Source organism: Aythya ferina, assembly GCF_964211825.1.
Source record: "Aythya ferina genome assembly, chromosome: 9".
In the NCBI taxonomy this organism is placed as follows: domain Eukaryota; kingdom Metazoa; phylum Chordata; class Aves; order Anseriformes; family Anatidae; genus Aythya; species Aythya ferina.
In genome coordinates this window covers 27421518-27436912 of record NC_140305.1, presented here as the reverse complement: position 1 = coordinate 27436912, position 15395 = coordinate 27421518, and the positions used below count along the sequence as shown (strand labels likewise).

General features: G+C 43.6%; 1 long non-coding RNA gene across 1 annotated transcript; it reads left to right on the top strand.

Annotated features, from left to right (window-relative positions):
• Positions 1–8160: 8160 nt before the first annotated feature.
• On the top strand, positions 8161–15059 carry LOC311441745. The gene is made up of 3 exons (XR_014696190.1): positions 8161–8320; positions 13704–13753; positions 14555–15059. It is a non-coding gene; the product is annotated as an uncharacterized lncRNA (long non-coding RNA).
• The last annotated feature ends 336 nt before the right edge of the window (positions 15060–15395 follow it).

Below are 15395 nucleotides of genomic sequence, written 5' to 3'. Positions count from 1 at the left end.
CTGATGAGAACAAAATTGGGATAATGGTGACTGTGTTTCCTATTGCATGTTTTGCGTAACATAAAGGACACAAGTTGTCTTTCTGTTGTCCAGTGGTGTAGGTCATTTTGCATAAAAGCAAAGCACCGGATTCTGGTGCTTTGCCTGTGTTGCCAGATGTTATCGGGTGCAGGTTTGCCTGGGTGCTCTCTTGATATCTTTTCTCTATTTACTGTGAAAAACAGTCAGGCATGGCATTCTGCTGCACCAGTGTGGAAGTGTCACACACACGCCTGCCCGTGCGAGTAAACCTGTCTGTGGGAAGGTGTCACCTGAGGGTGATGTGCCTCAGTGAGGCTCCTTTGCTGTTAGGTTCGCATCCAACAGCACCTGGGAGCTGAGTACGGCAGGTGGGGATTGTGCTTCTCCACCAAACTGGCAAAGAAAAGCGGTAGATTTCTCTCAAGTTCTCCTGTCCCTTTATATTTTAACTTTATTATCTATCTCCAAGTGGGGTGAGTCAGTTGTGCAAAACCTCTGTGAAATGAACTGAGGCAGTTTGTGGAAGTAGGTGAAAAATGCTGCTAGGAATGAGCTTTAAGTGTCAAGGGAGGCTTGGGGAGAAAAGCTCATCCATTTGTAATCCAAGGATTACATCTCCTCCAGGGCTGGGAAAGCTAGCTTTTTCTTCTTCATTTGCTTCTCATTTTTCTACAGCTGCTATGCTCCTTTCTGGGCTAAAATAAGGTAAACAAAGACATAGTAAAGTAAGCAGCCTATGCATTTGTGGCAACAGTGGCAGCATGAGCAGCATTCACGGCAGTCAGGGTACCCACTGCTGCATGGTCAGTGTGAAGCACCACCAGTGAGGTTTCTTTCCCCCGTGGAGCCGTGGATGCATGTTGTTCAGTCCCCCTCTCACTGCTTTTGTGCCCCTGTGCATCATTCAGCCCCCCCTCTGTGGCGTGCAGCACCTCCACCTCTCCGCGGGCTGGCGTGCTCTCAGCCCCCATCATGTTTGGTAAAGCCAACACCATCAGCAGTGCTGTTGGAAACACGTACAAAATTTAAGTCTTTCAACCTCTATGTGAAAGAAATATTAGGGAAGAGATATTTTACACTGCAAAAGAAATTGCAGTTCAGATGCTTTTCTGTGGTTCAGCTACACTTTGTGAACCTCTTGGTTCTCCCAAGCCACTTTGCAAATTCCATATAGCTACATATTTTCTGGTGGTTTCCTACTGCTGTGCTGGTAGTCCCAGATAGAAACCTGAAAAAACATTTTCCTACATAATTTCAAAACCTAAAGAATGTTGGATTTGAGTTGAATTGTTAAAAATACATGGGGAGAATCTTAGATTTCTAAACCAGCTACAGATGTCATTTTCAGGCTGACACTTGCTGTGTTCTTGTGCCTCTGTAGTAGTCGAGGATGTTTGTTTCCAGCCTTCAGCTGAAGAGTTAAGAATTAGCAGAGGCAACTCCTGCTGAGATGCACATGGTACAGTTTTACATGATGCTAATCATCTCTGCATTGAAAAAAATGATGTGAAATATTCCAGGTTCTTATCTCAGAACTTTGGATGTTGCAGAAATGAGTTAAAGCCCCCTTCCCGCAGATGGATTTATTCAAGCAAAAAGTGCAAATAAACGACTTGCACACAGACATGTGAATGTGTGTGTGACACAAATGTGTCCTCCTGTGCCTAGGTGAAGTAGTAGCTAAGGTCAGACACTTCCACACTTTTCTACCTTCCAAGTTTTAGTCACACTACATTTTCAGATGGAGGCTTGTAAATGTTAGCTGGAAATGAGCTTATCAGTCCAGGAATGTAAGTCACAAACTTCTTCAGTTCTTAATCTAGCCTGGGAATTTGAATGCAGAAGAAACAAAGGATTAATGGGGCTCTGGTTTTTATGTCACACATGCGTTAGTCTGATGCCTGTTGCCGTAGATACAGCACAACCGATCCGTGAGCAGCCAGCTGACTATAATCCACAGTTTCTTTGTACATAAAAATGGTGCTGTGGTTGTATGTGGCTAAGCATACTTCTTCCACGAGATGAAGGAGTTGCATGAACAACATCTCTTGTTACCTGGGAACAACCCTTGGTGTCCCCGTGCCAGCATGAGGTCCACAGCTTGGGCACAGAGAGGGCCAAGAGGAGCTCTGGGGGTAGGGGACAGTCTGGAGAGTGTTCCTAGTGCCCCTGCCACAGCTAGGAGTGGTAGAAGGCAACTAAAGCCAGACAAACTTCCTCTCAAACCATGGAAATCCAAACAGAGGCCTTATTTATTAAAATGATTAAGTCATGTATTCATTTTCATTGAGTATGTTTTTGGTCTGTGAATGCAGGATTTGGAACTGCCCGTTCTGCGCTCTTTTTTCCATGTCTAAGCCATTCTCACTCCGGTCATGTTTTGGTCCAGCTACATCCTTTTCCCCATAAGAGCACACTGCCTGCTGAGCAACTGCAGTGTGAAGGAATTTGGTGTTGGAGATGGGACACTTGTGCTTCTTGTCTCACCTTTATAGCCTTGATATGCGTGAAATATTTCCCAAGTCTTACAGTCACTGCGACCGGCCCTACTTTACATGTTATTTTTGTTATTTAAAAGGACTTCTTTACTAACATTGGTCTTTTTGGTCTTTATTAAGTGAACACTCTTCATAGCAAATGTGCACTTAAATCTATTGTTCCATACTGTTTTTTCCAAATACAGTCTTTTCACTTCTCTTTCTCCAAAGAGCATGAGAATGGACAAAATGTGAAGCATGTGTAAGTGAAATGATGGTGTACAGCCCAGAGGAGAAAGGAGATCAATTAAAAGAAAATAATAATACAAAAAAAAAAAAAAAAAGTATTGAAATCTCTCTTATAATGGATTCAGAAGTTGCCTGCTTGCTTGCTTGTTAATGTGGGTCTATTAGGACTGCTAGCTCCACTGCCTCTGTTTAGCTCTTTGTGAAGAGCTTTTCATACTGTATTTTTCAAATACAGAACTAAAACCATGCTGAGCTTTTCTTTTGCCCTGACAAGAGCTTTTATGTATGTGCAGTGGCTGCCTTCCACTTGCTATCTTGTTCTCCAGTCCTGGGCAAAGCTCTCTATGTGTCAGAAGCAGGCAGCCCTACCATCCTGGCGTTACCTCTGGTTACTAGGAGCAGGATTTCCATGCTCCTGGAAGGAGCGACCCATTTTTTTGATTCATTATTTGCCTGTCATTCTTGTGCTTAAATGAGAGAAACCTCTGTTTCCTTTGGGAGGGACAGGGACAATGGAAAATAGTACCCTTTCTGATAAAGAGGCTTCGGACTCTTTGTCAGTGACAAGTCAGCTGTGAATATGTATTTCCCCAAACAAACACGCGCTGTACGTATATGCTAGCGGTCTGTTACATATCCTTGACCTCAGCTGCTCTATCCAGAGGACTGGAAGTATGCGAGGCATGCCGAGTACTCTTCTTCCAGGTACTAGCAATGATGGGTTGAGAACAAAGAGAGAAGAAATAATCACAGAGTGGTTTCTAAGCCAGCCATTTTTTTACAGGAATGTATACATGAATATATGAATACAGATAGGTGCATAACTACTGAAAAAGAAAGGAACTAGCTTTAACATCAGCTTGCAGAGCAGCGTGCTTGGCATTGTTTTGTACCTCTTTGTACAGTCTCAGTAAAGAAATCAGGAGCCGAACGGGCAAAAAGCCAGCGCTCCCCGCTCAGCCCCACATTCACCAGGACTTCCCACAGGCTTGCAGAGCGCTGCCAGGGGCCTCTTGGGGCCGCTCTGTATGGCACGCTTACAGCCTCTGCAGCGGTCCCATCCTCAGCAAATGGGACGTGGTGATCAGGGTAGGTGCTTTCAGCTCGGGAGGCATGCAGGACGGTGTCGGGAAGGGTGTGGTGACACCCGTCCTGTGCCCTGTTCCTGGCTGTGTACCTGTCTCTGAACCTGCTCTCTGCCAGTTTGGGTGCCTGGGAAAGCTGGCACTGTGGGCCCATTTGGTGGCTGTGGGCAGAGGGAAGTCTGGATCTAGACTAGGGAAAAAAATATGTGCATTGATGCCTATAAACATATATAACTGTCTTAATAATGTGCCTAAAGTGCCCAAATATTTAATTCATGGAAGTATGTAGCATATAAGCGGTGTTTAAATGTTCATCTCAAAATAACGCATCCCTCTTTCCCGTTTCTGCAGTGAGTACCAGCAAAAGGGCAAAGCAAGGCATTTAATTATATTGTAATTTAAATACAACTTTCATCCAAAGTAGGACTCTGTGAGAAAGGCTATTTTTAGACTGAAATTTTGGAGCAGACCTCTTCTGTTGTAGTATGACGTACTTCTAATAAATCTCCCATGTTTTGGAGATCAACTTTCAAAATGTTTGTGTCATAGAAGCTTGCAGTTTCTGTGTTTTCTCCTGTATTTGAACCATTTCAGTTTTTGTAGCTTTAGTTTTTATTGGCTGGTTTGGGTAAGCAGTTTAGTCCAAGAACACTGGTGTGGTTTTTATCATTGTGACTGGACTCTTCTGTTAATGGTTTACTTAAAACAAAGATAGGTATTTGCTGTGGCGTTCGCTGGCCAGTCATAACTATCTGGAGTATTTCAAGTATTCCTAGGTTTTCACTCACAAGGATAAGAACATCTGTAGCCAGCTGTCCCTTTTCATGTTGCCTGCTTCTGCCTTAAATATTCCTCTTGGGATTCCCAGGATATCTGGTAGAGGCTTTTGAGACTTTGAATCACGATGAATCGTAGCCTGCCTGGGGCCACCGGCTCTAGCTGTGCCTATGGGACAGACAGCGGACACAGCTGAGGTTGCAGAGGTGGTGGCAGCATGACGTGGGGCTGCAGCGCCCGTGGCACAGCGCTGGGTATGGCCGAGCACCCGCACCTCTCCCTGACGGTCTGGGGAAACGCTGCTCCGTGTCTGTGGGGGGACTGAGTGTCTCCATTCTTCTGACACGCTGGGGACGTATAACAGCACCGTATGGGGCTGCTTCAGGCTCCATGTCCTCATGCTGGGGCACTACAGTGAATGTTATCATTAACTGGAATGAAGTTAAACATCAACAGCAAAGAAAAGAGAACCGGGGCACGAGAGGATCCCGTGTCTGTCCATTACAGCATGTGCACATCTTTGTTCTGCAGAAAATGTTCATCCATTTATTTAGTGTTTGAAGTTATTATAACAACTCTTAATTCTTCTGAGGAGTTATTTTTATTCCACTGGAAAACTGAAGTTGTCATACTCTTTATAATGGATCCTAGCTGGTTTGCACTTTGTTGCCTCTCTAGATGGCTTAAATTCAGCGCTGAAGCTACTGCAGAACTCCCCTCTGCGGCATCCCAATTGTACATGGTGAACTGTCATTTTTGTTGTATCCCCACTGCACACACTTAAATCTGTTTAAAGCTGGCATGTATTGGTGGAGCTCAAAAATTAATTCTAAATCAGTAAACTCGTTTATGAGTATTTACAAAGGAGTTTGGACAGGCTGAGCTGAGCGGATCATAAAGAATTGTTCGTTATACAGCTGGAGAGGTGTGGATTGTGCCATGGCTCTGGCTGCAATGTAAGGCCAAATTCCTTTCCTGTGAGCTTGACTATATGATTGCTGCCAAGTCACAGGAGTCCGTAAAGGCACTCACAAACTGATACACACTGCAATCCATAGAGAGCATCTGGAAGGAGAAGTGTTCTGCCTGACAAAAAGGAACATTCTCTGCCACTCAGCACATGAGAGTTCACCGCTTGCAAGCCTTTGTATCTGGTATTCAACGTTCCTTAGCTAGGTCTTGAAAATAATTGCTCTTTTCAATAAGCCTATATAACCCAAAGTGAGATGATTAAGATAATTTATTTTGGTTATTTTGCTGTTTGAAATAAAAGGTTAATTATGATACAGAGCAAGCAGACACCAAGCTAGGTAAACTGGCTTGTAGCACTTCTTCTTTGGTTTTCTCTTAGAGAGAAAAATGTGTTCTCTGTATTTCATTCTAGCTTCTGTCTTTTATCACTGACAACACAAGAACACAGCCTGCCTCGAAGCACTGCCCTGGAATGTCAGCCCGTGCCTCAGCAAGCTCCATGCCCCAGCGAGCCGGCACAGCAGCGGGCTGCTCCTGAGCACCAGCCCCATGCACCCAGCTCGGTTCTGCAGGGACACACGGGGTGCCAGCATCCCTTTTCCTCCTTGTCCAGGTTCTCAAAGGAGAAGGAACATGCAGAAACAAGAACAGGACGCACTTTGCAGAATCACAGACAAATTGCCGCTTGCGATCCTCTTTTTAGGTTTTCCAAGTAATGACAGAAATGTTAATTTTTTCTTCTCTTGCTTTCAGACTGCATTTTTCAACATTTTCAGCCTCTTTATTTGTCTTTCATCTCCTGAGAAAATTTGAATAAATATGTAAATGAAACATGAGCGTTTGACACCACACATGGATCCAGAAATGTGTGTTTAACAACGCAGGGGTCTCTAGGAAGGAGCCAGACAAAAATTTCTGAGAGCTGCGAAGAAAATTCCTTGCTGTATGTGTGCATACCTTAGCCCACTCTTACCAGTTTTAATGCCACGCCCCAGAGGAGCATACTTCAGCATAAAATGAAAAGATACAACATTGAAAATGTCATTTCAACCTGTAGAAATGAAAAGCCAAAGCACTGTAGATATGACCAGTATAACTATGAGCAGCGTTGTACCAGGAACCACAGTCCACAGAGCTCCCCGTCACTCGAGGACCACCAGCACTGCCACCTGGCTCAAACCTTAGACAAGTCTCGGGCCGTGCCCCAGCTCCCACCTGCTGGAGCAATTCCCCACTAGGTAAGGTACACGAGCTCGCTGTTATGCTGCACGCTGTCCTGCCGACCTGTGGGAGTAAGGCAGGCCCCACGGCTCCCACAGTAAGTTTTTTTTCTGAGTGACTTGAAAAGTATTTAAGCTCTTCATTCACATCCATGAAACTCATTCACCGCAGCTGTGCTGGGCAAGGACTCTGCTTACTTTGGGTCCAGCATTGCCTCTCTGGAAGAATGCCTTTTTCAAGGTCTTGGTCACCTTCAGTTTGATTTCAGGCATAAAATTAATCTAGCAGTAATTCTGAAGCCAAGTGAAAAGCAATAAAAATATTTTGTCTAAGGGAACTTGTTTCAGAGATAAAATTAATAATCTCAGAAAGCCAAGTTTACTGCTTAGGCAGAGCACACTAGCTGTTCTCCTTCAGACAGAGGCCTTTGGCAAAACATTACTTTGTCTGTCCACATCTTTTTTTCCCCTCCTTTTGAATCCAGACTTCTCTTTTGGGAATCTGTTCTTGGCTCAGAAAATGCCTCTCTGTCCCCAACTCTTTTCTCTCTTTAGTCTCGTTGAAAGCATTGTATGAATTCTCACACTTCTCACTCTGCTTCTAACTTGCTCTTGTTTCAGCTGAAGGTCTTTCTTTTCCTTCCCGCAATATTCCCTTACACATACCCCCTCTCCTTTTTTTTTCTTCCTCACAACTGCATCTATGGGTCCCAGAATCCCAATGCCAGAGCTGCCATTCGCAGGTCAGGCAATAAACGTGCTTTGTAGTGGTGCTCTGTAGCGCTTTGCAGTACTGGGAGCTGTGCGAGCACAGAACTGTCTCAGCCTGTTGAGACCTTCACCCACGCCTCGCTGCTGCAGGAGGAATCCCTGTCTGCTGTCTGATACAAGGGCAGACTCAGTGCTAGTTCAGTGGTCTTTGAAAACCAACCCAGGTTCTCTGCCATTGCTTTTAGTAGCTTGCACTGAGCACAGACCCCCAGGAAGGAGGTGTCTGCACAGACAGCTGGGGATCTCCTTTGTACAAGAGAGATGAAGCTAAAGTCAGTTTGGTGGTGCCAGTTCTGTATTTCCTGTCACAGCAGTCATGTAGAGGGTGTAGCAGAAGCGGGGCTGAAATGTATGGTTCTCTGACCAATCCTTAATAGAACAACTTCTGGACCCCTTCAAAAATCACACAAATTAGACAGGCTATAAAAAAGAAATCAAAAATGCAAGATGAAAAGTATAATAATACAACACTACCAAAGAGCCACAAAGCTTGGCTTGGTGTGCCTTTTCTTATACTGACTTCCTCTTCATTTTGCAGAAGTCACTCCTAACTTGCATTTTCTTTCTCTCCAATGGCAGAACCAGCAGAAAGGGGCAGAACTGAAATCTGAAGGATGTACATTTAATTCTCTGCTCTGTCAAGAGGTTTCCTAGCTGGTCATGGACATGTCATTTACATCTTTGCAACTTGACAAAAAACTGGGTTCTTTCCAGCTCAGAGGGCAATGATAGAGCTGCAGCTGACCAGGTAATAAGACGAATACTTCTAACCGATGCTTCAGCTGTGGTTTTAATCCTTAGCTTTTAATGGGAGTTGTTGCATGTAAGTGCTGAGATGTGCTTTGGGGTTTTGTGTACTTGTTTTATATATGCATATGTATATACACATAAAAGCTGTATGCATTTGTATAATTTATCAGAATTATTTTGGTAGGGCTGTGTGGGTTCTTGTGCATTGCTTATCTAATTGCGTTCACTGTTAATAGCCTCCTTTCTTAATTAACATAAGGTTCTTTTAGAGAAGCGAATGATGGGAATGATGTCAAAGGGGCTCACTGAAGAAGAAAGCCAATCAGTTCTAAAATGGTGGTGTAGTGGATGAGAAAATGGAAGAATGCAACAAAAGTTCAGCCTGGGATATGTCTCTTCAGTCCTAAGGATCTTTAGAGAAGCAGAGATGAAAATGAACTTTGAAGTTCTGTACAGTAGGTTAGGAAATAATTCACAGTCAAGGTGAAGGAGATAAAAAGGGCTTAGAAAATAGAAAATATGATAGAAGTTATTTCCAAATGAGAGGAACACTGAAGTGATTGCTAGAAAATAAGAGCAGAAATCTGACCGCGAGGGTGATAACTACAAAATTTTGCTTGAGTTTAATGAAACCATAGTGGAAAATTTCAGCACACACTAACAGACTAAATCCTGACAACTAAAATGTATTTGAGTTAACTAGCAGGTTCAGAGCTGAATTGGGAACACTTCTAATAGCTTGAAAAAGAAAAATAATAAAAGAAGTGCCAATTTTTCAAAATGTTTAGGAAAGGAGCAATCTTTCATATACTGATCTTGACCAAAAAACCAAGCACCACAAAAACCTCCTTACACGTTGTTTGGAGAAGTCCCAGCACACAGTTTGGGAGTTACAATGTAGAAGGAACAGTGAAACGAGGGAATGGCTTCCCACTTCGCAGATGCAGGAATTCTGTCAAACTCATTGTCATGGAGGTGCAATTAGTCACATTACAGCCAAAATCAGGGTCTTTCTGAAGTCAGTAATAAAACTCCTGCAGCCTTTCGTGGAACCCAGATCCCACCCGTTACGTATGTGTTGGTGCATAGTTTCCACTGAAGGGACCTCAGCCAAGAAGCTAAGCGAAGCGTGGAATCTGAATGTGGAGAGGACAAATGGCAAACTCCATTTTAAGGAGGAAAGGCACACTGTGGAGTTTCAACTCATTAGAGAAAAACATTTATAAGCTTATGTGCCTCACACTCCAGATTTCCTCATTTTCTGATTCTGTTGCTATGACAGCCATAAAATTCCAGGATTTTAATGCAGCAAAGGGAAAGTCAGGTGAGTAACTCTGGGTTAATCAGTTGTGTCATTGCCTGACGGTGAACCATGCTTTCCTGAAAATCAGCCCAGTTAAGGTACGCCATCAAATAGGGCTCGGGTGTCTAACCAGAGAGATGCAGGTTTGAAAGTCTCAGCCTGCATTCCCAGTGCCTGCCCTGTCTGTAGAGCTGCAGCACCGCATTGGGTTTTCTTGGGGGTCCCAGGGCGCAGGATCAGCGCAAGATGGACAGGCACAGCCCTAAAGGGGCTACAGAAATGGGTGTTTTTTCTGCCCCAGCTGTAAGGAATGACACCAGCAGTGAATCAAACCCATAAGCTATTATCTATCATTATGGAAGTTGACCACAAACACAGTGGTTCTTCAGGTACCTTTCTTCAGGTACCTTTTTTTTTTTTTCTTTTTTAACTAGAGCTAAGAACTAGCTCTTTGGAAACATCCGCCCAGTTCCCTCATCCCCCTGCCATTAATTCAGGCATTTTCTCTGCAACATGCAGGCAAAGAAGGAATAAAGAAAGAGCGGACAGAAAATAGCATCCTTCAGCTGCAAAGATGTGGTTGTGCAGGCTCCCAAGCTTTCTTTAGTTTCTAATAGCAACCACAAAATGTCTTCAGCTATGGCAAGCAATGCTTCAATCCTTTTGTTGGGAAATGTTTGAAGTGCCTTATCTTCCTGCTAGGCTGTTGAAATAGCAACATCTTATGAACTATTGTAATCAGTTAAAGGAGTTCATATCTACATTTTTCAGAGCCTTTTCCTTGACTGTTCCCCTACAGAAAGGGCATTCTTTGGATTAATGAGTTGAAATTCACTTTCAGAATTGCAGACATGTAAATGCAATCCTAAAACTGGAAAAACACTGTATAGAAATCAATTGGAGATGAAGGGACTCAGTTTCTTGATTCTCCTTTAAAATTCAGATTCATTGCACATTCACTGAACAAAACTTACAAGTAGGTGTGACTTTTGGAAAGTTTGATAACATTTTATAGAAATTACCTACTTTAACAATAGGCTAACCCCAGTGGAACTAATTATCTCCATTGAAGTCCATGCAAGTTTTACTAGTGAAAGTATTGTAGATATAAAACTTGCTGGAAAATAAAAAGCAACAGGAAAAGAGGACAAAGAATTCCAGCAAGGCAGGAACTGGTTCTCACGATGGAATTAAATCCCACATACACGCAATTCGGTCAAGATGCTGAAGTCTGCACAGCTCCTGCTGGGAAGCTCCCAGGCACTGGACAATGACAGCTGGGGTTGCTACGTAGCTGACCTCACGCTGCAGGAGATGCCCTGAGGAGCCACCCTCGATGCAGGCAGTGAACAAACATTATTAGGGAAGGTTGCTGTTAACAGACCTGGTTAACCAGTAGCATCAGCTTGAGTGTTAGTAAACATAGGGTTGTTTTTATAATGGTGCAGATGGGAAGTTCATAACTTGCATGACAAGAACCAAGGAGGCAGCAGACCTCAAGCACCAGGCATGTCTCAGAGGGTGCTCATTCTTTCCTACTCCCTTTCTGCTGTCCTGTTCCAAGCTACGTCCCAGTTTAGCAGTAAGTATTGAGACTTGCTTCAAAGTTATTAGTCCTTGATGGAAACATCAAATCCTGCTGTATATTTCCCATTAACTTAAGCTGAGATCACATCTGAAGTACCTCAGAGGCACACTGATGCACCTGAAGTGACTCAGTCTATGGGTTTTACACGGTGCCCACAGCTGGACCTTACTGGGACCATCCGTGGTGAGAAAGGAGGGGTGGTTTGGGGCAAGGGATAGGGAGAGAATAAGCTGGCAGTGAAACATTTGTTTCCATATGCATTGGCTGAAAGGAAGGCAATTAGAATGCAGGCATCAACAGGTTCTATATTACCGCAGTGCAATCTGTTGGGGTTTTTTGTCCCTGAAAGCTTTTAGCTAATGCTGCAGAGCTTTCTGCCTGTGCTGATTATTTTAGCAACAGCAAAAATGACTTAGAGAAAAACTGAAAGAATTAAGGAACCCACCTTTGGCTGTCTGATCGATTTATATTTACAATTTAGCTGAGTGTTACCCAGAGCAAGATCTCTCACAGTCTGTAGCAGGACGGGACAGAGCGGGCAGGGTGGGGAGAGGAGCGAGGCTGTGTCCCTGCTGGGTGCCGGGGCTGTCGGTGTACTGCCACTGCCTGTGGTGGTAGGGAACGAGTGTCTTCCTCAGCACAAATCTCCTGCTCACACTGGCACCGCTCCCTTGAAGTTCGTGGCCCTGCCAGAGCGCAGGAAGCAGTAGCAGAAGCATTCTGCCAGTGGCCTGGCTGCAGCACACTTGCATCTGGTCTGCGCTTCAGTTTGGGGTGACCTCTGTCGCTCCTGTTGTCGTGGCAGGGCTTTGGGAGACAGTGAGAGTCTTATTCATTCATGCATGCTAATTACGAGATGGAGACTGGCACTAATCTTCTGAGAACAGTTGGCTCTTTTCCAAGCAACTGTAAACAGACTGCCTGAAGTCATGAAAAGAGTTTAAAGAGAATATTTATATTGATATCTCATAGCTGCCAGTGCAGCGCATGGGACCTGGCTTTGAAAAAGGACAATTTTGAAGCAGTGTAACTCACAGCAAATTTATAGGGTTTATTTCTGCTGCAGTCAGTTTCCATGGGCACTGGTTCTTGTTTCATATCTCCCTATGTCCTCAAAACAACTGGGAGAGAGAGGGGACTGATAAAAGTATGGATTAAGAAGCATTGATGCAGCAAACAATGTAAGTCCCTTTATTTAAAGACACTTCTAGAGAATTTTCCTGAATATCTCCAGGTTGTCTGCAAAGCTGAAGAACTAGAGCCCCCCCAACACACGAGCTCAGCAATGTATATGAAAGCTTTTTGAAACTTAACATAAATAATGCCCAATTATTTTTCTTTCTCTTCTGTCACATTGCACATTGTAACTTTCTGGAAGAGTTAATGCTTAGGAGATTCAGTTCATATAAATCAGTGTAATTCATTTGGATTTTAAACCTTTTAGTTCATCTTGTGTACGTGTTAGAGAAATAAATAACAGGTGAGATAAATGCCGTGATTGCTCTTCCACAGCTCTAAAATTCCATTGGGATAACATGAAAAAGCTGTTAATGCGTAAGAAGCTAATCATCTGCACGTGGTACCAGAAGAAGATAAGGAGTAAGAATAATATGACAGCAGTTTTGTGCATTTGCTTTGTGGTTTGGTAGCACAAGGTTGGCCTTGTAAAAGCGCTAAGCATGGTAAAACTTTTGAATATATTTGTAACTTCCAGCACAGAAGTACACGTGTAGTGCTGAGCGTGAAAAGAGACCCGGAGTCTCTCCGGTCTGATCTCCCATATGCACGAGCCGTCCCAGTTTACTCAGTTACCAGTGCACTGAGGTTTGTGGAAGAGGTTATCAGGCTGAGAAAAGTATGCTCTTGATTTGAATGTGGGGAAAGATGAATAATCCCTCATTTTCCTTGGTGGATTTTCAGGGAATAACCACATTCACCACTGAACAGATCTGTGCATGCCTTTTAATTGTCTGCCTGGTAGTAGCTATGATAAACAGTCTTCTGGGTAGCAAGGGCAATATTGGCATGTTTAGTGGCAGGCAGGTACAGAAATGCTTTCTGGTTTGGTGCAGATTCGTTACGTCAGCTTTTAGGTCATTTGCACTAGCTAGGAAACAGAGGATTGACTTATTTGTCACTAGTGAATGTTCAAGGCACTGACTGGGGTAACCTGATTGCTGTGAAGACAGGGATGAAAGCTGTACTAGCAGATTTCTTCCCTGTGTGCAATGTTTGGGGTTTTACACTTGGCAAACAGCTGAGCCTCGTCTGTAACCAGCCCTACAGACAGGCACACTCTCCCTGCCTCTATTTAGTTCATTTCAGATTTTTCTCAGCTAAAAAAGCACCTTACTGATTTTACACTGAGACTTTACTTTGTATGAGGTGTTAATAACTACATTTCAATTTCCTTCTTCTCTTAAATTATATAGTTGGTTCTACTTCTATTACAACTTTAATTTTATTGTGAGTCGTATTTCTTTTATCCAGGGTATGAAATCGAACGCTGAGGTGGCCATTCAGAAGCAAAAATTATTCTTGTAAGTGCATCATAGTTAATAAGTATGTGTGACAGAATAATCTTGTAAAAGCTGATTACCTCAATTATTAATAATTAGGATTTATGAGTTAAGTAATATGCTGCAACTGTATCCAATTTCTTGGCAATTTCATGTGGAAAGTTAAGAGATAATTTTAGAAAGAATTCTCTGTGTGAGTTTTCTTTATAATTACCACATAAGGCTGTGAAATCCTAAGTGACAACTGAACTAGCATTTTAGGTTATGCCTGTGGCTTTTCCGTGTGTGCTTTGGTTGTTTGAAGTTGGTGTGGCAATTTGAAGGTTTGTCTCATTAGTGAGACAAAACATTTGTCAGTTTTAATTTTAATGTGCCTTGCTTCATTTTATTCTTATAAATTATTTTGTTTTTCATGATTTTTTTTTCTGGCAGAAGAATATATTTATCTAAAGTTCATGCATGTGTACATGTGGTTGGATGAGTAATAAAGCAGTTTTAATCTACTCTATTTTTTTTCCAATTCATTGATACACGAACTCTTGAAGTCTGGAGAAAAGAGCAATTCACATTCTAACAATTTTTTTTTTTTTTTGGCTTTTCTCCCTTGAAGTACAGCCAGGAACTTAAGCAGGTGCCCATCTTTAAATAAGCAAGTGGAAAATTTGTGCTCTCAAAGTTAAGCATGTATTGATGCACTGGAGTGTGTTACAGCCTGTGTGCAGCCATGTCTGGCGCCTTCTCCTCCAGTCCATTACTCTCATGTGTCCAGGGCATGGTTGGTCAGCAAGCAAGTGCTGACTTGCTGTGTGCTACTCTTTTTAGGCTGAAATCTGTGGAGAAATCAAGTTTGCATCTTGGAGGTGATGGCAGCCCTGGCAGCCAGGTGGGAGGAAAGGTGTTCAGCGTAACAAAGCATCAGCTGGCCTGAGCTACTTGGCTGTTTCCCGGAGCTCAGTGGGATGTAAATGGCCTGAGTGCTTCACAGCTGTGGGTGGCAGAAAGGCTGAGAGTGAAGGCCAAGATGAACAGCCATAGGTATGCACCACACGTTCTTCAGCGCCTGATTTTCCCACCTCCAACGCTCTGGGTTGGGAAGTATCCCAGGGCCAGGATCCAAGCATCCTCAGGTATTCGGGGTATTTCTGTTCTGCCATTCCTGGCCAGATGCATTGCACAGGGATGGAAATCAGACCTGGATTCCAACTTCCCTGCGTCTGAGGGAAGCCCAACAAGTAATGCAGTTTTGAGGTTTAAGGCTAGGAAAGCAACAATCCTAAATTGTTTTTTTGACAAGTAATCGTGGAACTAAATAAACACTTGTGCTGAATGCTCTGCATACTGTGACGTGATAGCTTGTAAAACAGATTGCCAGCTGGGACCCTGCCTGCAGCGAGCCTCCTGCCCTGGTCAGAGTGGTGCTGGGGCAGTCAGCACCGTGTCCTGGGTGCTCCCCACAACCTGTGGGTGTCCTGACCCTCGGGGCCTCATCAGGGTCCTGCCTGCAGGTGAGGGGCCAAGCACACGCTGCCCCCACACGAAGCACGTGTGCAGCTTTTCTTCTTAAATCCCACTTGGTTCTTCTAAGTTACCTAATAGCACAGGTTTTGCTGTCATTTGCCAGAATTGCCAGTAAATTCACCATTCATTTCCCATTTTCGTACCA